General features: G+C 50.4%; 12 non-coding genes across 12 annotated transcripts; all 12 read right to left on the reverse strand.

Moving 5' to 3' along the window:
* Positions 1-489: 489 nt before the first annotated feature.
* On the reverse strand, positions 490-573 carry Trnal-uaa (transfer RNA leucine (anticodon UAA)). The gene has a single exon. It is a non-coding gene; the product is annotated as a tRNA-Leu (tRNA).
* A 1,766-nt stretch (positions 574-2,339) lies between these two features.
* Trnal-uaa (transfer RNA leucine (anticodon UAA)) lies at positions 2,340-2,423 on the reverse strand. The gene has a single exon. It is a non-coding gene; the product is annotated as a tRNA-Leu (tRNA).
* Positions 2,424-4,189: 1,766 nt separating this feature from the next.
* Positions 4,190-4,273, reverse strand: Trnal-uaa (transfer RNA leucine (anticodon UAA)). Its single transcript has one exon. It is a non-coding gene; the product is annotated as a tRNA-Leu (tRNA).
* A 1,766-nt stretch (positions 4,274-6,039) lies between these two features.
* Trnal-uaa (transfer RNA leucine (anticodon UAA)) lies at positions 6,040-6,123 on the reverse strand. Its single transcript has one exon. It is a non-coding gene; the product is annotated as a tRNA-Leu (tRNA).
* A 1,766-nt stretch (positions 6,124-7,889) lies between these two features.
* Trnal-uaa (transfer RNA leucine (anticodon UAA)) lies at positions 7,890-7,973 on the reverse strand. Its single transcript has one exon. It is a non-coding gene; the product is annotated as a tRNA-Leu (tRNA).
* Positions 7,974-9,739: 1,766 nt separating this feature from the next.
* Trnal-uaa (transfer RNA leucine (anticodon UAA)) lies at positions 9,740-9,823 on the reverse strand. The gene has a single exon. It is a non-coding gene; the product is annotated as a tRNA-Leu (tRNA).
* Positions 9,824-11,589: 1,766 nt separating this feature from the next.
* On the reverse strand, positions 11,590-11,673 carry Trnal-uaa (transfer RNA leucine (anticodon UAA)). Its single transcript has one exon. It is a non-coding gene; the product is annotated as a tRNA-Leu (tRNA).
* Positions 11,674-13,439: 1,766 nt separating this feature from the next.
* On the reverse strand, positions 13,440-13,523 carry Trnal-uaa (transfer RNA leucine (anticodon UAA)). Its single transcript has one exon. It is a non-coding gene; the product is annotated as a tRNA-Leu (tRNA).
* A 1,766-nt stretch (positions 13,524-15,289) lies between these two features.
* On the reverse strand, positions 15,290-15,373 carry Trnal-uaa (transfer RNA leucine (anticodon UAA)). The gene has a single exon. It is a non-coding gene; the product is annotated as a tRNA-Leu (tRNA).
* Positions 15,374-17,139: 1,766 nt separating this feature from the next.
* On the reverse strand, positions 17,140-17,223 carry Trnal-uaa (transfer RNA leucine (anticodon UAA)). The gene has a single exon. It is a non-coding gene; the product is annotated as a tRNA-Leu (tRNA).
* A 1,766-nt stretch (positions 17,224-18,989) lies between these two features.
* On the reverse strand, positions 18,990-19,073 carry Trnal-uaa (transfer RNA leucine (anticodon UAA)). Its single transcript has one exon. It is a non-coding gene; the product is annotated as a tRNA-Leu (tRNA).
* Positions 19,074-20,839: 1,766 nt separating this feature from the next.
* Positions 20,840-20,923, reverse strand: Trnal-uaa (transfer RNA leucine (anticodon UAA)). Its single transcript has one exon. It is a non-coding gene; the product is annotated as a tRNA-Leu (tRNA).
* Positions 20,924-21,253: the final 330 nt, after the last annotated feature.

A 21,253-nucleotide genomic window follows, 5' to 3' on the forward strand; every position in this document is an offset into this window, starting at 1 on the left:
CGCCTTAGTCCTTGTACAGATCACTTGGGATTTGCCTTTTAGGGAAACAAAATGGAATAGCCCTTGGTGGGATCGAACCCACAGCCCCCTCGTTATTAGCATAATAACACTCTAATTTGGTGAGCTTATTGCCCGCGCAATACGGCCGCTTCAGGACTCCACTACCCCAACCGCCGTTTCATCTATCTTTATTAAGGCCCTGCCATTCATTGAAACACGTACGTGTCACTGTTGACTCATTTTCGCCTGTCGCTTCGAGCCCAGAGCCACAACACAACGACCACGGAAACGTCCGTGAGAAGAGCTAAAACTCGACACAGGAAAAGTATGTTCCGCTATTTCTTTTTGACTGCTCAGCCTATGGGACGTGAGAAGCCAGCACTGCTGCCACTGTCTTCCCTAGCAAAACCTCCATGGCGTGTTTCTGCGTAATTTACTTGTTCTACAACATGAATGGAGTAGGTTAGTTTCTGAATGATTAAAATGCATTGTCAGATGTGGGGTTCGAACCCACGCTCCCTTTCGGGAACCAGAGCTTAAATCTGGCGCCTTAGACCGCTCGGCCAATCTGACGTGTGAGACAACAGTCCCAGTGACTTCCGTCTCTAGCATTATCTCAAGAACCTGACTGCGAAATCTGTTTCTTTTTTCGGTAGGACGGAATTATGTCAGTCTTACAATATTTAAGGCGCAATGTCAGATGTGGCGTAGGAAACGCATCCCGCGCTCTTCCGTCGTATCCAGTTTGAACTGTAACTAGCACAACTGTATTTAGTAATAGGATAATTTCCACATTGACGCAAAAGAAAGCAGATATTAGCAAACGGCATCTAAGGCCGTTTCCTAGCAACAGCCACGCTGTGCATTACGTACTCGTGGGAAGCCAACGAAATACTTCGTGTGAGGATCGAACTGTCGACCTTCACTTTACAATACTTAGGCACTGCCCCGGCGGTACCGACGCATACGTACTGAAACGTCTTTGGATCGTCAGTGAGTACTTCATATTAGAAATTTCGTGTTGGCCCTGATGTGCATTAAAGGGCGGATTTCTTCAGTGGAAGTCAGTTCTGCGCCTAGTCACAGTATATCGCCCTAGCAGCACCAGGAAAACGGGTTCAGATGTGCTCGCCTTCCACTCGGCGTTGAGCGCCTACAGCGAGATAGCCTTCGTCCTCTGGCGCCAGGAGGGAAGGCGACACATCACGGCGCAAACAGCTTGTAGGGGAAGGCAGTGGTGGTGTGTCGGTCAGCGTGGTTGCTTCCCAAGTAGCTGATCCGGGTTCGAAACCCGGACACCACACGGAAGTTGTCTCCTTTACTCAGGAGAGTGTGTTCAACGCTACTTGATCTTCGAATTTCCGAACAGTTGTGGTACGAATGGTTTTCCTCCACCCCTCGTCTCGCTCCGCGAAGGCTAGTGCGGATTACGATTCACAGCATCGTGTGTCCTCATGTGTCGACTTGTCTCGACTTTGCTCGGCTGACGCGAAAGCTGACGCTTGCAAATGGCCGTATATGTAGAGGACTGGCGCTAGAAACGACTGGGAGACGCCAAATCGACAAACACACAACGGACTCTTTCATTTGACAGTGGCCGCAGGTTCGCCCCTGTGCGTACCGAGAAGCAAGAGAGGTGTCAGCGTGCTGGACCGCAGGATTTCCGCGCAGCAGACTCAAAAACTAAGGAAAAAGGCAAAACTGAAGAAACCAATAGCTCGCGGACTTCCTAGCTGGTCACCCACCTGAGTACTAACCACGCCCAACGCTGTCGAATTTCGGTGATCGGGCATGGACCCGTGTCTTTGGCGTGGCATACAAGTTGGCGAGAACGTCGCCAGACGGGCGGAAGCCTTAGTCCTTGTACAGATCACTTGGGATTTGCCTTTTAGGGAAACAAAATGGAATAGCCCTTGGTGGGATCGAACCCACAGCCCCCTCGTTATTAGCATAATAACACTCTAACTTGGTGAGCTTATTGCCCGCGCAATACGGCCGCTTCAGGACTCCACTACCCCAACCGCCGTTTCATCTATCTTTATTAAGGCCCTGCCATTCATTGAAACACGTACGTGTCACTGTTGACTCATTTTCGCCTGTCGCTTCGAGCCCAGAGCCACAACACAACGACCACGGAAACGTCCGTGAGAAGAGCTAAAACTCGACACAGGAAAAGTATGTTCCGCTATTTCTTTTTGACTGCTCAGCCTATGGGACGTGAGAAGCCAGCACTGCTGCCACTGTCTTCCCTAGCAAAACCTCCATGGCGTGTTTCTGCGTAATTTACTTGTTCTACAACATGAATGGAGTAGGTTAGTTTCTGAATGATTAAAATGCATTGTCAGATGTGGGGTTCGAACCCACGCTCCCTTTCGGGAACCAGAGCTTAAATCTGGCGCCTTAGACCGCTCGGCCAATCTGACGTGTGAGACAACAGTCCCAGTGACTTCCGTCTCTAGCATTATCTCAAGAACCTGACTGCGAAATCTGTTTCTTTTTTCGGTAGGACGGAATTATGTCAGTCTTACAATATTTAAGGCGCAATGTCAGATGTGGCGTAGGAAACGCATCCCGCGCTCTTCCGTCGTATCCAGTTTGAACTGTAACTAGCACAACTGTATTTAGTAATAGGATAATTTCCACATTGACGCAAAAGAAAGCAGATATTAGCAAACGGCATCTAAGGCCGTTTCCTAGCAACAGCCACGCTGTGCATTACGTACTCGTGGGAAGCCAATGAAATACTTCGTGTGAGGATCGAACTGTCGACCTTCACTTTACAATACTTAGGCACTGCCCCGGCGGTACCGACGCATACGTACTGAAACGTCTTTGGATCGTCAGTGAGTACTTCATATTAGAAATTTCGTGTTGGCCCTGATGTGCATTAAAGGGCGGATTTCTTCAGTGGAAGTCAGTTCTGCGCCTAGTCACAGTATATCGCCCTAGCAGCACCAGGAAAACGGGTTCAGATGTGCTCGCCTTCCACTCGGCGTTGAGCGCCTACAGCGAGATAGCCTTCGTCCTCTGGCGCCAGGAGGGAAGGCGACACATCACGGCGCAAACAGCTTGTAGGGGAAGGCAGTGGTGGTGTGTCGGTCAGCGTGGTTGCTTCCCAAGTAGCTGATCCGGGTTCGAAACCCGGACACCACACGGAAGTTGTCTCCTTTACTCAGGAGAGTGTGTTCAACGCTACTTGATCTTCGAATTTCCGAACAGTTGTGGTACGAATGGTTTTCCTCCACCCCTCGTCTCGCTCCGCGAAGGCTAGTGCGGATTACGATTCACAGCATCGTGTGTCCTCATGTGTCGACTTGTCTCGACTTTGCTCGGCTGACGCGAAAGCTGACGCTTGCAAATGGCCGTATATGTAGAGGACTGGCGCTAGAAACGACTGGGAGACGCCAAATCGACAAACACACAACGGACTCTTTCATTTGACAGTGGCCGCAGGTTCGCCCCTGTGCGTACCGAGAAGCAAGAGAGGTGTCAGCGTGCTGGACCGCAGGATTTCCGCGCAGCAGACTCAAAAACTAAGGAAAAAGGCAAAACTGAAGAAACCAATAGCTCGCGGACTTCCTAGGTGGTCACCCACCTGAGTACTAACCACGCCCAACGCTGTCGAATTTCGGTGATCGGGCATGGACCCGTGTCTTTGGCGTGGCATACAAGTTGGCGAGAACGTCGCCAGACGGGCGGACGCCTTAGTCCTTGTACAGATCACTTGGGATTTGCCTTTTAGGGAAACAAAATGGAATAGCCCTTGGTGGGATCGAACCCACAGCCCCCTCGTTATTAGCATAATAACACTCTAATTTGGTGAGCTTATTGCCCGCGCAATACGGCCGCTTCAGGACTCCACTACCCCAACCGCCGTTTCATCTATCTTTATTAAGGCCCTGCCATTCATTGAAACACGTACGTGTCACTGTTGACTCATTTTCGCCTGTCGCTTCGAGCCCAGAGCCACAACACAACGACCACGGAAACGTCCGTGAGAAGAGCTAAAACTCGACACAGGAAAAGTATGTTCCGCTATTTCTTTTTGACTGCTCAGCCTATGGGACGTGAGAAGCCAGCACTGCTGCCACTGTCTTCCCTAGCAAAACCTCCATGGCGTGTTTCTGCGTAATTTACTTGTTCTACAACATGAATGGAGTAGGTTAGTTTCTGAATGATTAAAATGCATTGTCAGATGTGGGGTTCGAACCCACGCTCCCTTTCGGTAACCAGAGCTTAAATCTGGCGCCTTAGACCGCTCGGCCAATCTGACGTGTGAGACAACAGTCCCAGTGACTTCCGTCTCTAGCATTATCTCAAGAACCTGACTGCGAAATCTGTTTCTTTTTTCGGTAGGACGGAATTATGTCAGTCTTACAATATTTAAGGCGCAATGTCAGATGTGGCGTAGGAAACGCATCCCGCGCTCTTCCGTCGTATCCAGTTTGAACTGTAACTAGCACAACTGTATTTAGTAATAGGATAATTTCCACATTGACGCAAAAGAAAGCAGATATTAGCAAACGGCATCTAAGGCCGTTTCCTAGCAACAGCCACGCTGTGCATTACGTACTCGTGGGAAGCCAATGAAATACTTCGTGTGAGGATCGAACTGTCGACCTTCACTTTACAATACTTAGGCACTGCCCCGGCGGTACCGACGCATACGTACTGAAACGTCTTTGGATCGTCAGTGAGTACTTCATATTAGAAATTTCGTGTTGGCCCTGATGTGCATTAAAGGGCGGATTTCTTCAGTGGAAGTCAGTTCTGCGCCTAGTCACAGTATATCGCCCTAGCAGCACCAGGAAAACGGGTTCAGATGTGCTCGCCTTCCACTCGGCGTTGAGCGCCTACAGCGAGATAGCCTTCGTCCTCTGGCGCCAGGAGGGAAGGCGACACATCACGGCGCAAACAGCTTGTAGGGGAAGGCAGTGGTGGTGTGTCGGTCAGCGTGGTTGCTTCCCAAGTAGCTGATCCGGGTTCGAAACCCGGACACCACACGGAAGTTGTCTCCTTTACTCAGGAGAGTGTGTTCAACGCTACTTGATCTTCGAATTTCCGAACAGTTGTGGTACGAATGGTTTTCCTCCACCCCTCGTCTCGCTCCGCGAAGGCTAGTGCGGATTACGATTCACAGCATCGTGTGTCCTCATGTGTCGACTTGTCTCGACTTTGCTCGGCTGACGCGAAAGCTGACGCTTGCAAATGGCCGTATATGTAGAGGACTGGCGCTAGAAACGACTGGGAGACGCCAAATCGACAAACACACAACGGACTCTTTCATTTGACAGTGGCCGCAGGTTCGCCCCTGTGCGTACCGAGAAGCAAGAGAGGTGTCAGCGTGCTGGACCGCAGGATTTCCGCGCAGCAGACTCAAAAACTAAGGAAAAAGGCAAAACTGAAGAAACCAATAGCTCGCGGACTTCCTAGGTGGTCACCCACCTGAGTACTAACCACGCCCAACGCTGTCGAATTTCGGTGATCGGGCATGGACCCGTGTCTTTGGCGTGGCATACAAGTTGGCGAGAACGTCGCCAGACGGGCGGACGCCTTAGTCCTTGTACAGATCACTTGGGATTTGCCTTTTAGGGAAACAAAATGGAATAGCCCTTGGTGGGATCGAACCCACAGCCCCCTCGTTATTAGCATAATAACACTCTAATTTGGTGAGCTTATTGCCCGCGCAATACGGCCGCTTCAGGACTCCACTACCCCAACCGCCGTTTCATCTATCTTTATTAAGGCCCTGCCATTCATTGAAACACGTACGTGTCACTGTTGACTCATTTTCGCCTGTCGCTTCGAGCCCAGAGCCACAACACAACGACCACGGAAACGTCCGTGAGAAGAGCTAAAACTCGACACAGGAAAAGTATGTTCCGCTATTTCTTTTTGACTGCTCAGCCTATGGGACGTGAGAAGCCAGCACTGCTGCCACTGTCTTCCCTAGCAAAACCTCCATGGCGTGTTTCTGCGTAATTTACTTGTTCTACAACATGAATGGAGTAGGTTAGTTTCTGAATGATTAAAATGCATTGTCAGATGTGGGGTTCGAACCCACGCTCCCTTTCGGTAACCAGAGCTTAAATCTGGCGCCTTAGACCGCTCGGCCAATCTGACGTGTGAGACAACAGTCCCAGTGACTTCCGTCTCTAGCATTATCTCAAGAACCTGACTGCGAAATCTGTTTCTTTTTTTCGGTAGGACGGAATTATGTCAGTCTTACAATATTTAAGGCGCAATGTCAGATGTGGCGTAGGAAACGCATCCCGCGCTCTTCCGTCGTATCCAGTTTGAACTGTAACTAGCACAACTGTATTTAGTAATAGGATAATTTCCACATTGACGCAAAAGAAAGCAGATATTAGCAAACGGCATCTAAGGCCGTTTCCTAGCAACAGCCACGCTGTGCATTACGTACTCGTGGGAAGCCAATGAAATACTTCGTGTGAGGATCGAACTGTCGACCTTCACTTTACAATACTTAGGCACTGCCCCGGCGGTACCGACGCATACGTACTGAAACGTCTTTGGATCGTCAGTGAGTACTTCATATTAGAAATTTCGTGTTGGCCCTGATGTGCATTAAAGGGCGGATTTCTTCAGTGGAAGTCAGTTCTGCGCCTAGTCACAGTATATCGCCCTAGCAGCACCAGGAAAACGGGTTCAGATGTGCTCGCCTTCCACTCGGCGTTGAGCGCCTACAGCGAGATAGCCTTCGTCCTCTGGCGCCAGGAGGGAAGGCGACACATCACGGCGCAAACAGCTTGTAGGGGAAGGCAGTGGTGGTGTGTCGGTCAGCGTGGTTGCTTCCCAAGTAGCTGATCCGGGTTCGAAACCCGGACACCACACGGAAGTTGTCTCCTTTACTCAGGAGAGTGTGTTCAACGCTACTTGATCTTCGAATTTCCGAACAGTTGTGGTACGAATGGTTTTCCTCCACCCCTCGTCTCGCTCCGCGAAGGCTAGTGCGGATTACGATTCACAGCATCGTGTGTCCTCATGTGTCGACTTGTCTCGACTTTGCTCGGCTGACGCGAAAGCTGACGCTTGCAAATGGCCGTATATGTAGAGGACTGGCGCTAGAAACGACTGGGAGACGCCAAATCGACAAACACACAACGGACTCTTTCATTTGACAGTGGCCGCAGGTTCGCCCCTGTGCGTACCGAGAAGCAAGAGAGGTGTCAGCGTGCTGGACCGCAGGATTTCCGCGCAGCAGACTCAAAAACTAAGGAAAAAGGCAAAACTGAAGAAATCAATAGCTCGCGGACTTCCTAGCTGGTCACCCACCTGAGTACTAACCACGCCCAACGCTGTCGAATTTCGGTGATCGGGCATGGACCCGTGTCTTTGGCGTGGCATACAAGTTGGCGAGATCGTCGCCAGACGGGCGGACGCCTTATTCCTTGTACAGATCACTTGGGATTTGCCTTTTAGGGAAACAAAATGGAATAGCCCTTGGTGGGATCGAACCCACAGCCCCCTCGTTATTAGCATAATAACACTCTAACTTGGTGAGCTTATTGCCCGCGCAATACGGCCGCTTCAGGACTCCACTACCCCAACCGCCGTTTCATCTATCTTTATTAAGGCCCTGCCATTCATTGAAACACTTACGTGTCACTGTTGACTCATTTTCGCCTGTCGCTTCGAGCCAACACGCGATCTAGTGTACCACGGAAACGTCCGTGAGAAGAGCTAAAACTCGACACAGGAAAAGTATGTTCCGCTATTTCTTTTTGACTGCTCAGCCTATGGGACGTGAGACGCCAGCACTGCTGCCACTGTCTTCCCTAGCAAAACCTCCATGGCGTGTTTCTGCGTAATTTACTTGTTCTACAACATGAATGGAGTAGGTTAGTTTCTGAATGATTAAAATGCATTGTCAGATGTGGGGTTCGAACCCACGCTCCCTTTCGGTAACCAGAGCTTAAATCTGGCGCCTTAGACCGCTCGGCCAATCTGACGTGTGAGACAACAGTCCCAGTGACTTCCGTCTCTAGCATTATCTCAAGAACCTGACTGCGAAATCTGTTTCTTTTTTCGGTAGGACGGAATTATGTCAGTCTTACAATATTTAAGGCGCAATGTCAGATGTGGCGTAGGAAACGCATCCCGCGCTCTTCCGTCGTATCCAGTTTGAACTGTAACTAGCACAACTGTATTTAGTAATAGGATAATTTCCACATTGACGCAAAAGAAAGCAGATATTAGCAAACGGCATCTAAGGCCGTTTCCTAGCAACAGCCACGCTGTGCATTACGTACTCGTGGGAAGCCAATGAAATACTTCGTGTGAGGATCGAACTGTCGACCTTCACTTTACAATACTTAGGCACTGCCCCGGCGGTACCGACGCATACGTACTGAAACGTCTTTGGATCGTCAGTGAGTACTTCATATTAGAAATTTCGTGTTGGCCCTGATGTGCATTAAAGGGCGGATTTCTTCAGTGGAAGTCAGTTCTGCGCCTAGTCACAGTATATCGCCCTAGCAGCACCAGGAAAACGGGTTCAGATGTGCTCGCCTTCCACTCGGCGTTGAGCGCCTACAGCGAGATAGCCTTCGTCCTCTGGCGCCAGGAGGGAAGGCGACACATCACGGCGCAAACAGCTTGTAGGGGAAGGCAGTGGTGGTGTGTCGGTCAGCGTGGTTGCTTCCCAAGTAGTTGATCCGGGTTCGAAACCCGGACACCACACGGAAGTTGTTTCCTTTACTCAGGAGAGTGTGTTCAACGCTACTTGATCTTCGAATTTCCGAACAGTTGTGGTACGAATGGTTTTCCTCCACCCCTCGTCTCGCTCCGCGAAGGCTAGTGCGGATTACGATTCACAGCATCGTGTGTCCTCATGTGTCGACTTGTCTCGACTTTGCTCGGCTGACGCGAAAGCTGACGCTTGCAAATGGCCGTATATGTAGAGGACTGGCGCTAGAAACGACTGGGAGACGCCAAATCGACAAACACACAACGGACTCTTTCATTTGACAGTGGCCGCAGGTTCGCCCCTGTGCGTACCGAGAAGCAAGAGAGGTGTCAGCGTGCTGGACCGCAGGATTTCCGCGCAGCAGACTCAAAAACTAAGGAAAAAGGCAAAACTGAAGAAACCAATAGCTCGCGGACTTCCTAGCTGGTCACCCACCTGAGTACTAACCACGCCCAACGCTGTCGAATTTCGGTGATCGGGCATGGACCCGTGTCTTTGGCGTGGCATACAAGTTGGCGAGAACGTCGCCAGACGGGCGGACGCCTTAGTCCTTGTACAGATCACTTGGGATTTGCCTTTTAGGGAAACAAAATGGAATAGCCCTTGGTGGGATCGAACCCACAGCCCCCTCGTTATTAGCATAATAACACTCTAACTTGGTGAGCTTATTGCCCGCGCAATACGGCCGCTTCAGGACTCCACTACCCCAACCGCCGTTTCATCTATCTTTATTAAGGCCCTGCCATTCATTGAAACACGTACGTGTCACTGTTGACTCATTTTCGCCTGTCGCTTCGAGCCCAGAGCCACAACACAACGACCACGGAAACGTCCGTGAGAAGAGCTAAAACTCGACACAGGAAAAGTATGTTCCGCTATTTCTTTTTGACTGCTCAGCCTATGGGACGTGAGAAGCCAGCACTGCTGCCACTGTCTTCCCTAGCAAAACCTCCATGGCGTGTTTCTGCGTAATTTACTTGTTCTACAACATGAATGGAGTAGGTTAGTTTCTGAATGATTAAAATGCATTGTCAGATGTGGGGTTCGAACCCACGCTCCCTTTCGGGAACCAGAGCTTAAATCTGGCGCCTTAGACCGCTCGGCCAATCTGACGTGTGAGACAACAGTCCCAGTGACTTCCGTCTCTAGCATTATCTCAAGAACCTGACTGCGAAATCTGTTTCTTTTTTCGGTAGGACGGAATTATGTCAGTCTTACAATATTTAAGGCGCAATGTCAGATGTGGCGTAGGAAACGCATCCCGCGCTCTTCCGTCGTATCCAGTTTGAACTGTAACTAGCACAACTGTATTTAGTAATAGGATAATTTCCACATTGACGCAAAAGAAAGCAGATATTAGCAAACGGCATCTAAGGCCGTTTCCTAGCAACAGCCACGCTGTGCATTACGTACTCGTGGGAAGCCAACGAAATACTTCGTGTGAGGATCGAACTGTCGACCTTCACTTTACAATACTTAGGCACTGCCCCGGCGGTACCGACGCATACGTACTGAAACGTCTTTGGATCGTCAGTGAGTACTTCATATTAGAAATTTCGTGTTGGCCCTGATGTGCATTAAAGGGCGGATTTCTTCAGTGGAAGTCAGTTCTGCGCCTAGTCACAGTATATCGCCCTAGCAGCACCAGGAAAACGGGTTCAGATGTGCTCGCCTTCCACTCGGCGTTGAGCGCCTACAGCGAGATAGCCTTCGTCCTCTGGCGCCAGGAGGGAAGGCGACACATCACGGCGCAAACAGCTTGTAGGGGAAGGCAGTGGTGGTGTGTCGGTCAGCGTGGTTGCTTCCCAAGTAGCTGATCCGGGTTCGAAACCCGGACACCACACGGAAGTTGTCTCCTTTACTCAGGAGAGTGTGTTCAACGCTACTTGATCTTCGAATTTCCGAACAGTTGTGGTACGAATGGTTTTCCTCCACCCCTCGTCTCGCTCCGCGAAGGCTAGTGCGGATTACGATTCACAGCATCGTGTGTCCTCATGTGTCGACTTGTCTCGACTTTGCTCGGCTGACGCGAAAGCTGACGCTTGCAAATGGCCGTATATGTAGAGGACTGGCGCTAGAAACGACTGGGAGACGCCAAATCGACAAACACACAACGGACTCTTTCATTTGACAGTGGCCGCAGGTTCGCCCCTGTGCGTACCGAGAAGCAAGAGAGGTGTCAGCGTGCTGGACCGCAGGATTTCCGCGCAGCAGACTCAAAAACTAAGGAAAAAGGCAAAACTGAAGAAATCAATAGCTCGCGGACTTCCTAGCTGGTCACCCACCTGAGTACTAACCACGCCCAACGCTGTCGAATTTCGGTGATCGGGCATGGACCCGTGTCTTTGGCGTGGCATACAAGTTGGCGAGATCGTCGCCAGACGGGCGGACGCCTTATTCCTTGTACAGATCACTTGGGATTTGCCTTTTAGGGAAACAAAATGGAATAGCCCTTGGTGGGATCGAACCCACAGCCCCCTCGTTATTAGCATAATAACACTCTAACTTGGTGAGCTTATTGCCCGCGCAATACGGCCGCTTCAGGACTCCACTACCCCAACCGCCGTTTCATCTATCTTTATTAAGGCCCTGCCATTCATTGAAACACTTACGTGTCACTGTTGACTCATTTTCGCCTGTCGCTTCGAGCCCAGAGCCACAACACAACGACCACGGAAACGTCCGTGAGAAGAGCTAAAACTCGACACAGGAAAAGTATGTTCCGCTATTTCTTTTTGACTGCTCAGCCTATGGGACGTGAGACGCCAGCACTGCTGCCACTGTCTTCCCTAGCAAAACCTCCATGGCGTGTTTCTGCGTAATTTACTTGTTCTACAACATGAATGGAGTAGGTTAGTTTCTGAATGATTAAAATGCATTGTCAGATGTGGGGTTCGAACCCACGCTCCCTTTCGGTAACCAGAGCTTAAATCTGGCGCCTTAGACCGCTCGGCCAATCTGACGTGTGAGACAACAGTCCCAGTGACTTCCGTCTCTAGCATTATCTCAAGAACCTGACTGCGAAATCTGTTTCTTTTTTCGGTAGGACGGAATTATGTCAGTCTTACAATATTTAAGGCGCAATGTCAGATGTGGCGTAGGAAACGCATCCCGCGCTCTTCCGTCGTATCCAGTTTGAACTGTAACTAGCACAACTGTATTTAGTAATAGGATAATTTCCACATTGACGCAAAAGAAAGCAGATATTAGCAAACGGCATCTAAGGCCGTTTCCTAGCAACAGCCACGCTGTGCATTACGTACTCGTGGGAAGCCAATGAAATACTTCGTGTGAGGATCGAACTGTCGACCTTCACTTTACAATACTTAGGCACTGCCCCGGCGGTACCGACGCATACGTACTGAAACGTCTTTGGATCGTCAGTGAGTACTTCATATTAGAAATTTCGTGTTGGCCCTGATGTGCATTAAAGGGCGGATTTCTTCAGTGGAAGTCAGTTCTGCGCCTAGTCACAGTATATCGCCCTAGCAGCACCAGGAAAACGGGTTCAGATGTGCTCGCCTTCCACTCGGCGTTGAGCGCCTACAGCGAGATAGCCTTCGTCCTCTGGCGCCAGGAGGGAAGGCGACACATCACGGCGCAAACAGCTTGTAGGGGAAGGCAGTGGTGGTGTGTCGGTCAGCGTGGTTGCTTCCCAAGTAGTTGATCCGGGTTCGAAACCCGGACACCACACGGAAGTTGTTTCCTTTACTCAGGAGAGTGTGTTCAACGCTACTTGATCTTCGAATTTCCGAACAGTTGTGGTACGAATGGTTTTCCTCCACCCCTCGTCTCGCTCCGCGAAGGCTAGTGCGGATTACGATTCACAGCATCGTGTGTCCTCATGTGTCGACTTGTCTCGACTTTGCTCGGCTGACGCGAAAGCTGACGCTTGCAAATGGCCGTATATGTAGAGGACTGGCGCTAGAAACGACTGGGAGACGCCAAATCGACAAACACACAACGGACTCTTTCATTTGACAGTGGCCGCAGGTTCGCCCCTGTGCGTACCGAGAAGCAAGAGAGGTGTCAGCGTGCTGGACCGCAGGATTTCCGCGCAGCAGACTCAAAAACTAAGGAAAAAGGCAAAACTGAAGAAACCAATAGCTCGCGGACTTCCTAGCTGGTCACCCACCTGAGTACTAACCACGCCCAACGCTGTCGAATTTCGGTGATCGGGCATGGACCCGTGTCTTTGGCGTGGCATACAAGTTGGCGAGAACGTCGCCAGACGGGCGGACGCCTTAGTCCTTGTACAGATCACTTGGGATTTGCCTTTTAGGGAAACAAAATGGAATAGCCCTTGGTGGGATCGAACCCACAGCCCCCTCGTTATTAGCATAATAACACTCTAACTTGGTGAGCTTATTGCCCGCGCAATACGGCCGCTTCAGGACTCCACTACCCCAACCGCCGTTTCATCTATCTTTATTAAGGCCCTGCCATTCATTGAAACACGTACGTGTCACTGTTGACTCATTTTCGCCTGTCGCTTCGAGCCCAGAGCCACAACACAACGACCACGGAAACGTCCGTGAGAAGAGCTAAAACTCGACACAGGAAAAGTATGTTCCGCTATTTCTTTTTGACTGCTCAGCCTATGGGACGTGAGACGCCAGCACTGCTGCCACTGTCTTCCCTAGCAAAACCTCCATGGCGTGTTTCTGCGTAATTTACTTGTTCTACAACATGAATGGAGTAGGTTAGTTTCTGAATGATTAAAATGCATTGTCAGATGTGGGGTTCGAACCCACGCTCCCTTTCGGGAACCAGAGCTTAAATCTGGCGCCTTAGACCGCTCGGCCAATCTGACGTGTGAGACAACAGTCCCAGTGACTTCCGTCTCTAGCATTATCTCAAGAACCTGACTGCGAAATCTGTTTCTTTTTTCGGTAGGACGGAATTATGTCAGTCTTACAATATTTAAGGCGCAATGTCAGATGTGGCGTAGGAAACGCATCCCGCGCTCTTCCGTCGTATCCAGTTTGAACTGTAACTAGCACAACTGTATTTAGTAATAGGATAATTTCCACATTGACGCAAAAGAAAGCAGATATTAGCAAACGGCATCTAAGGCCGTTTCCTAGCAACAGCCACGCTGTGCATTACGTACTCGTGGGAAGCCAATGAAATACTTCGTGTGAGGATCGAACTGTCGACCTTCACTTTACAATACATAGGCACTGCCCCGGCGGTACCGACGCATACGTACTGAAACGTCTTTGGATCGTCAGTGAGTACTTCATATTAGAAATTTCGTGTTGGCCCTGATGTGCATTAAAGGGCGGATTTCTTCAGTGGAAGTCAGTTCTGCGCCTAGTCACAGTATATCGCCCTAGCAGCACCAGGAAAACGGGTTCAGATGTGCTCGCCTTCCACTCGGCGTTGAGCGCCTACAGCGAGATAGCCTTCGTCCTCTGGCGCCAGGAGGGAAGGCGACACATCACGGCGCAAACAGCTTGTAGGGGAAGGCAGTGGTGGTGTGTCGGTCAGCGTGGTTGCTTCCCAAGTAGCTGATCCGGGTTCGAAACCCGGACACCACACGGAAGTTGTCTCCTTTACTCAGGAGAGTGTGTTCAACGCTACTTGATCTTCGAATTTCCGAACAGTTGTGGTACGAATGGTTTTCCTCCACCCCTCGTCTCGCTCCGCGAAGGCTAGTGCGGATTACGATTCACAGCATCGTGTGTCCTCATGTGTCGACTTGTCTCGACTTTGCTCGGCTGACGCGAAAGCTGACGCTTGCAAATGGCCGTATATGTAGAGGACTGGCGCTAGAAACGACTGGGAGACGCCAAATCGACAAACACACAACGGACTCTTTCATTTGACAGTGGCCGCAGGTTCGCCCCTGTGCGTACCGAGAAGCAAGAGAGGTGTCAGCGTGCTGGACCGCAGGATTTCCGCGCAGCAGACTCAAAAACTAAGGAAAAAGGCAAAACTGAAGAAACCAATAGCTCGCGGACTTCCTAGCTGGTCACCCACCTGAGTACTAACCACGCCCAACGCTGTCGAATTTCGGTGATCGGGCATGGACCCGTGTCTTTGGCGTGGCATACAAGTTGGCGAGAACGTCGCCAGACGGGCGGACGCCTTAGTCCTTGTACAGATCACTTGGGATTTGCCTTTTAGGGAAACAAAATGGAATAGCCCTTGGTGGGATCGAACCCACAGCCCCCTCGTTATTAGCATAATAACACTCTAATTTGGTGAGCTTATTGCCCGCGCAATACGGCCGCTTCAGGACTCCACTACCCCAACCGCCGTTTCATCTATCTTTATTAAGGCCCTGCCATTCATTGAAACACGTACGTGTCACTGTTGACTCATTTTCGCCTGTCGCTTCGAGCCCAGAGCCACAACACAACGACCACGGAAACGTCCGTGAGAAGAGCTAAAACTCGACACAGGAAAAGTATGTTCCGCTATTTCTTTTTGACTGCTCAGCCTATGGGACGTGAGAAGCCAGCACTGCTGCCACTGTCTTCCCTAGCAAAACCTCCATGGCGTGTTTCTGCGTAATTTACTTGTTCTACAACATGAATGGAGTAGGTTAGTTTCTGAATGATTAAAATGCATTGTCAGATGTGGGGTTCGAACCCACGCTCCCTTTCGGGAACCAGAGCTTAAATCTGGCGCCTTAGACCGCTCGGCCAATCTGACGTGTGAGACAACAGTCCCAGTGACTTCCGTCTCTAGCATTATCTCAAGAACCTGACTGCGAAATCTGTTTCTTTTTTCGGTAGGACGGAATTATGTCAGTCTTACAATATTTAAGGCGCAATGTCAGATGTGGCGTAGGAAACGCATCCCGCGCTCTTCCGTCGTATCCAGTTTGAACTGTAACTAGCACAACTGTATTTAGTAATAGGATAATTTCCACATTGACGCAAAAGAAAGCAGATATTAGCAAACGGCATCTAAGGCCGTTTCCTAGCAACAGCCACGCTGTGCATTACGTACTCGTGGGAAGCCAATGAAATACTTCGTGTGAGGATCGAACTGTCGACCTTCACTTTACAATACATAGGCACTGCCCCGGCGGTACCGACGCATACGTACTGAAACGTCTTTGGATCGTCAGTGAGTACTTCATATTAGAAATTTCGTGTTGGCCCTGATGTGCATTAAAGGGCGGATTTCTTCAGTGGAAGTCAGTTCTGCGCCTAGTCACAGTATATCGCCCTAGCAGCACCAGGAAAACGGGTTCAGATGTGCTCGCCTTCCACTCGGCGTTGAGCGCCTACAGCGAGATAGCCTTCGTCCTCTGGCGCCAGGAGGGAAGGCGACACATCACGGCGCAAACAGCTTGTAGGGGAAGGCAGTGGTGGTGTGTCGGTCAGCGTGGTTGCTTCCCAAGTAGCTGATCCGGGTTCGAAACCCGGACACCACACGGAAGTTGTCTCCTTTACTCAGGAGAGTGTGTTCAACGCTACTTGATCTTCGAATTTCCGAACAGTTGTGGTACGAATGGTTTTCCTCCACCCCTCGTCTCGCTCCGCGAAGGCTAGTGCGGATTACGATTCACAGCATCGTGTGTCCTCATGTGTCGACTTGTCTCGACTTTGCTCGGCTGACGCGAAAGCTGACGCTTGCAAATGGCCGTATATGTAGAGGACTGGCGCTAGAAACGACTGGGAGACGCCAAATCGACAAACACACAACGGACTCTTTCATTTGACAGTGGCCGCAGGTTCGCCCCTGTGCGTACCGAGAAGCAAGAGAGGTGTCAGCGTGCTGGACCGCAGGATTTCCGCGCAGCAGACTCAAAAACTAAGGAAAAAGGCAAAACTGAAGAAATCAATAGCTCGCGGACTTCCTAGCTGGTCACCCACCTGAGTACTAACCACGCCCAACGCTGTCGAATTTCGGTGATCGGGCATGGACCCGTGTCTTTGGCGTGGCATACAAGTTGGCGAGATCGTCGCCAGACGGGCGGACGCCTTATTCCTTGTACAGATCACTTGGGATTTGCCTTTTAGGGAAACAAAATGGAATAGCCCTTGGTGGGATCGAACCCACAGCCCCCTCGTTATTAGCATAATAACACTCTAACTTGGTGAGCTTATTGCCCGCGCAATACGGCCGCTTCAGGACTCCACTACCCCAACCGCCGTTTCATCTATCTTTATTAAGGCCCTGCCATTCATTGAAACACGTACGTGTCACTGTTGACTCATTTTCGCCTGTCGCTTCGAGCCCAGAGCCACAACACAACGACCACGGAAACGTCCGTGAGAAGAGCTAAAACTCGACACAGGAAAAGTATGTTCCGCTATTTCTTTTTGACTGCTCAGCCTATGGGACGTGAGAAGCCAGCACTGCTGCCACTGTCTTCCCTAGCAAAACCTCCATGGCGTGTTTCTGCGTAATTTACTTGTTCTACAACATGAATGGAGTAGGTTAGTTTCTGAATGATTAAAATGCATTGTCAGATGTGGGGTTCGAACCCACGCTCCCTTTCGGGAACCAGAGCTTAAATCTGGCGCCTTAGACCGCTCGGCCAATCTGACGTGTGAGACAACAGTCCCAGTGACTTCCGTCTCTAGCATTATCTCAAGAACCTGACTGCGAAATCTGTTTCTTTTTTCGGTAGGACGGAATTATGTCAGTCTTACAATATTTAAGGCGCAATGTCAGATGTGGCGTAGGAAACGCATCCCGCGCTCTTCCGTCGTATCCAGTTTGAACTGTAACTAGCACAACTGTATTTAGTAATAGGATAATTTCCACATTGACGCAAAAGAAAGCAGATTTTAGCAAACGGCATCTAAGGCCGTTTCCTAGCAACAGCCACGCTGTGCATTACGTACTCGTGGGAAGCCAACGAAATACTTCGTGTGAGGATCGAACTGTCGACCTTCACTTTACAATACTTAGGCACTGCCCCGGCGGTACCGACGCATACGTACTGAAACGTCTTTGGATCGTCAGTGAGTACTTCATATTAGAAATTTCGTGTTGGCCCTGATGTGCATTAAAGGGCGGATTTCTTCAGTGGAAGTCAGTTCTGCGCCTAGTCACAGTATATCGCCCTAGCAGCACCAGGAAAACGGGTTCAGATGTGCTCGCCTTCCACTCGGCGTTGAGCGCCTACAGCGAGATAGCCTTCGTCCTCTGGCGCCAGGAGGGAAGGCGACACATCACGGCGCAAACAGCTTGTAGGGGAAGGCAGTGGTGGTGTGTCGGTCAGCGTGGTTGCTTCCCAAGTAGCTGATCCGGGTTCGAAACCCGGACACCACACGGAAGTTGTCTCCTTTACTCAGGAGAGTGTGTTCAACGCTACTTGATCTTCGAATTTCCGAACAGTTGTGGTACGAATGGTTTTCCTCCACCCCTCGTCTCGCTCCGCGAAGGCTAGTGCGGATTACGATTCACAGCATCGTGTGTCCTCATGTGTCGACTTGTCTCGACTTTGCTCGGCTGACGCGAAAGCTGACGCTTGCAAATGGCCGTATATGTAGAGGACTGGCGCTAGAAACGACTGGGAGACGCCAAATCGACAAACACACAACGGACTCTTTCATTTGACAGTGGCCGCAGGTTCGCCCCTGTGCGTACCGAGAAGCAAGAGAGGTGTCAGCGTGCTGGACCGCAGGATTTCCGCGCAGCAGACTCAAAAACTAAGGAAAAAGGCAAAACTGAAGAAACCAATAGCTCGCGGACTTCCTAGGTGGTCACCCACCTGAGTACTAACCACGCCCAACGCTGTCGAATTTCGGTGATCGGGCATGGACCCGTGTCTTTGGCGTGGCATACAAGTTGGCGAGAACGTCGCCAGACGGGCGGACGCCTTAGTCCTTGTACAGATCACTTGGGATTTGCCTTTTAGGGAAACAAAATGGAATAGCCCTTGGTGGGATCGAACCCACAGCCCCCTCGTTATTAGCATAATAACACTCTAACTTGGTGAGCTTATTGCCCGCGCAATACGGCCGCTTCAGGACTCCACTACCCCAACCGCCGTTTCATCTATCTTTATTAAGGCCCTGCCATTCATTGAAACACGTACGTGTCACTGTTGACTCATTTTCGCCTGTCGCTTCGAGCCCAGAGCCACAACACAACGACCACGGAAACGTCCGTGAGAAGAGCTAAAACTCGACACAGGAAAAGTATGTTCCGCTATTTCTTTTTGACTGCTCAGCCTATGGGACGTGAGAAGCCAGCACTGCTGCCACTGTCTTCCCTAGCAAAACCTCCATGGCGTGTTTCTGCGTAATTTACTTGTTCTACAACATGAATGGAGTAGGTTAGTTTCTGAATGATTAAAATGCATTGTCAGATGTGGGGTTCGAACCCACGCTCCCTTTCGGGAACCAGAGCTTAAATCTGGCGCCTTAGACCGCTCGGCCAATCTGACGTGTGAGACAACAGCCCCAGTGACTTCCGTCTCTAGCATTATCTCAAGAACCTGACTGCGAAATCTGTTTCTTTTTTCGGTAGGACGGAATTATGTCAGTCTTACAATATTTAAGGCGCAATGTCAGATGTGGCGTAGGAAACGCATCCCGCGCTCTTCCGTCGTATCCAGTTTGAACTGTAACTAGCACAACTGTATTTAGTAATAGGATAATTTCCACATTGACGCAAAAGAAAGCAGATATTAGCAAACGGCATCTAAGGCCGTTTCCTAGCAACAGCCACGCTGTGCATTACGTACTCGTGGGAAGCCAACGAAATACTTCGTGTGAGGATCGAACTGTCGACCTTCACTTTACAATACTTAGGCACTGCCCCGGCGGTACCGACGCATACGTACTGAAACGTCTTTGGATCGTCAGTGAGTACTTCATATTAGAAATTTCGTGTTGGCCCTGATGTGCATTAAAGGGCGGATTTCTTCAGTGGAAGTCAGTTCTGCGCCTAGTCACAGTATATCGCCCTAGCAGCACCAGGAAAACGGGTTCAGATGTGCTCGCCTTCCACTCGGCGTTGAGCGCCTACAGCGAGATAGCCTTCGTCCTCTGGCGCCAGGAGGGAAGGCGACACATCACGGCGCAAACAGCTTGTAGGGGAAGGCAGTGGTGGTGTGTCGGTCAGCGTGGTTGCTTCCCAAGTAGCTGATCCGGGTTCGAAACCCGGACACCACACGGAAGTTGTCTCCTTTACTCAGGAGAGTGTGTTCAACGCTACTTGATCTTCGAATTTCCGAACAGTTGTGGTACGAATGGTTTTCCTCCACCCCTCGTCTCGCTCCGCGAAGGCTAGTGCGGATTACGATTCACAGCATCGTGTGTCCTCATGTGTCGACTTGTCTCGACTTTGCTCGGCTGACGCGAAAGCTGACGCTTGCAAATGGCCGTATATGTAGAGGACTGGCGCTAGAAACGACTGGGAGACGCCAAATCGACAAACACACAACGGACTCTTTCATTTGACAGTGGCCGCAGGTTCGCCCCTGTGCGTACCGAGAAGCAAGAGAGGTGTCAGCGTGCTGGACCGCAGGATTTCCGCGCAGCAGACTCAAAAACTAAGGAAAAAGGCAAAACTGAAGAAACCAATAGCTCGCGGACTTCCTAGGTGGTCACCCACCTGAGTACTAACCACGCCCAACGCTGTCGAATTTCGGTGATCGGGCATGGACCCGTGTCTTTGGCGTGGCATACAAGTTGGCGAGAACGTCGCCAGACGGGCGGACGCCTTAGTCCTTGTACAGATCACTTGGGATTTGCCTTTTAGGGAAACAAAATGGAATAGCCCTTGGTGGGATCGAACCCACAGCCCCCTCGTTATTAGCATAATAACACTCTAACTTGGTGAGCTTATTGCCCGCGCAATACGGCCGCTTCAGGACTCCACTACCCCAACCGCCGTTTCATCTATCTTTATTAAGGCCCTGCCATTCATTGAAACACGTACGTGTCACTGTTGACTCATTTTCGCCTGTCGCTTCGAGCCCAGAGCCACAACACAACGACCACGGAAACGTCCGTGAGAAGAGCTAAAACTCGACACAGGAAAAGTATGTTCCGCTATTTCTTTTTGACTGCTCAGCCTATGGGACGTGAGAAGCCAGCACTGCTGCCACTGTCTTCCCTAGCAAAACCTCCATGGCGTGTTTCTGCGTAATTTACTTGTTCTACAACATGAATGGAGTAGGTTAGTTTCTGAATGATTAAAATGCATTGTCAGATGTGGGGTTCGAACCCACGCTCCCTTTCGGGAACCAGAGCTTAAATCTGGCGCCTTAGACCGCTCGGCCAATCTGACGTGTGAGACAACAGCCCCAGTGACTTCCGTCTCTAGCATTATCTCAAGAACCTGACTGCGAAATCTGTTTCTTTTTTCGGTAGGACGGAATTATGTCAGTCTTACAATATTTAAGGCGCAATGTCAGATGTGGCGTAGGAAACGCATCCCGCGCTCTTCCGTCGTATCCAGTTTGAACTGTAACTAGCACAACTGTATTTAGTAATAGGATAATTTCCACATTGACGCAAAAGAAAGCAGATATTAGCAAACGGCATCTAAGGCCGTTTCCTAGCAACAGCCACGCTGTGCATTACGTACTCGTGGGAAGCCAACGAAATACTTCGTGTG

This window comes from Schistocerca gregaria, chromosome 7 (genome assembly GCF_023897955.1).
Source record: "Schistocerca gregaria isolate iqSchGreg1 chromosome 7, iqSchGreg1.2, whole genome shotgun sequence".
Classification (NCBI taxonomy): Eukaryota; Metazoa; Arthropoda; class Insecta; order Orthoptera; family Acrididae; genus Schistocerca; species Schistocerca gregaria.